The sequence below is a fragment of the Eubalaena glacialis genome, chromosome 19 (genome assembly GCF_028564815.1).
Source record: "Eubalaena glacialis isolate mEubGla1 chromosome 19, mEubGla1.1.hap2.+ XY, whole genome shotgun sequence".
Classification (NCBI taxonomy): Eukaryota; Metazoa; Chordata; class Mammalia; order Artiodactyla; family Balaenidae; genus Eubalaena; species Eubalaena glacialis.
In genome coordinates, this window is record NC_083734.1 from 5,713,211 (window position 1) to 5,715,757 (window position 2,547).

Below are 2,547 nucleotides of genomic sequence, written 5' to 3' on the forward strand. Positions count from 1 at the left end.
TACCCAGAAGTGGAATTTCTGGATCATATGGTAGATCTATTTAAAAAAAAAATTCTTTTTTGAGGAAACTCTATATTATTTTCCATAGTGGCTGCACCGCTTTACATTCCCATCAACAGTGCACCAGGGGTCCCTTTTCTCCACATCCTTGCCAACACTTGTTATCTCTTAACTTTTTGATAATAACCATTCTGACGAGTGTGAGATGATATCCCATTGTGGTTTTCATTTTCATTTCCCTAATGATTAGTGATATTGAGCACCTGTTCATGTACCTGATGGGCATTTGTGTGTCTTCTTTGGAAAGATGTCTATTCAGGTCTGTCACTCATCTTAAAATCGTATTATTTGGCTTTTTGCTATTAAGTTCTATGAGTTCCTTATGTATGTTGGATATTAACTCCTTATCAGATGATTTGCACATATATTCTCTCATTCCGTAGGCTGCCTTTTCATTTTGTTGATCAAATATTTATTTTGAATATTTATGGGGATGGTAGTATCATCATCGTTTCAGGGCTTAAGCCCGTGAAAGGTGTAAAGTCACAGAAATGCAGTTTTCCTGATCCTTTTGGGGACGGTTACTTCAAGTGCAAAATATGCTTTTTACACAGTTGGGTGGTAATCTTCCACAGAACCAGTTTCATATTTGAGTGAAACTTCCAAGTAAAGGATCATCCCCACTTAAGGAAGCTCCCTGTATTTCTAGTGGTTTAATTGAGATCTCTCAGGGACAAATCCTCATTCGCTTTGTAAAGGGATAGTAGGTCTTTTTCTGGTTTTCAAAAGGCCTGTATTGGGCCATCTGCCCCAGGACATCCCTGGTCAACATTTCTTTAACCACCGTAGCTTATTTAAATATATTTTATGCGGGTTGAAACATTTTATTTCCTTTTCAATTTTACTACCATTTATTGAGCAGCTGTTCCGTGGCAGTGCCACTCAAAGAGCTGTCAATATATTTTTAGGTGATTTACAAAAAATGGGTGGAAGACCTAAATAGACATTTCTCCAAAGAAGACATACAGATGGACAAGAGGCCCATGAAAAGCTGCTCAACGTCACTAATTATTAGAGAAATGCAAATCAAAACTACAATGAGGTATCACATTACACCAGTTAGAATGGGCATCATCAGAAAATCTGCAAACACCAAATGCTGAAGAGGGTGTGGAGAAAAGGGAACCCTCCTACACTGTTGGTGGGAATGTAAGTTGATAACAGCCACTACGGAGTTTCCTTAAAAAACTAAAAAATAGAATTACCATATGACCCAGCAATCCCACTACTGGGCATATACCCAGAGAAAACCATAATTCAAAAAGACACATGCACCCCAATGTTCATTGCAGCACTCTTTACAATAGCCAGGTCATGGAAGCAACCTAAATGCCCATCGAAAGACGAATGGATAAAGAAGATGTGGTACATATATACAATGGAATATTACTCAGCCATGAAAAGTAACAAAATTGGGTCATTGTAGAGACGTGGATGGACCTAGAGACTGTCATACAGAGTGAAGTAAGTCAGAAAGAGAAAAACAAATATATTAATGCATATATTTGGAATCTAGAAAAATGGTACAAATGAACATGTTTGCAGGGCAGAAATAGAGACACAGATGTAGAGAACAAACGTATGGACACCAAGGGGGGAAGGGGGGATGGGATGAATTGGGAGATTGGGACTGACATATATACACTAACATATATAAAATAGATAACTAATGAGAACCTGCTGTATAGCACAGGGAACTCCACTTTGCTGTCCAGTAGAAACTAACACAACACTGTAAAACAACTATACCCCAATTAAAAAAAAATTAAAGGAGGATGTTCAGGTTATAAATCATTAAAATAATTTTGATAATAAAACGTATATTACTAGGTGATTTTATTCTGAAAAACCTTATGAAGTGAATACTGTGACTCTCCCCACTTGACAGATAAGGAAACAAGCTCAGAGAGGTCAAGATCACTCAACTAATAAGAGACCCAGGACTCGCTTGTTCCAGAGCTTGTTCTCTTAACCCCTATTCTTGCTTTTCTTTCCACAAGCCAGTAAAAACATCTGAAACGTGTATTCATGCTAATTACAATGGAAATATAATTAGCAAAATATAATTAGCAAAACTTCTATGGTAAAGCTCTAGTTTATCTCCTCACATTTAATCCTAAAAACAACCACAAAGGGGTGACTTGTCTAAGGGGACACCTCAGAGTCGGTGGGGACGGGCCGACCACCCCTCAGCCAACTCCACTCTAGGTCTGGCTGGCATTGCCTTTTCCGGTCCTGCGCTCCCAAAAGTCCCGCCCAGGCGAGGGAAGATTTCCGGAAAGAATTGACGCGGGGAAGCCGGAAAGACACTAGGGGCGGGGCTGTTCAGGGCGCTCTAGCATTCCTCCTCTCTATGGCCACCGCAAATTGACAAGTCCGGAGCGGCGAGGCTCCTCCCTATTGGACGCGCGGCCTCGCGTAGGCGGGCGGCCCGGCTGGCGGCGCGCTGACTGGTTGGGGCGCCACGCGGGCTGAGGGGCGGCGCGT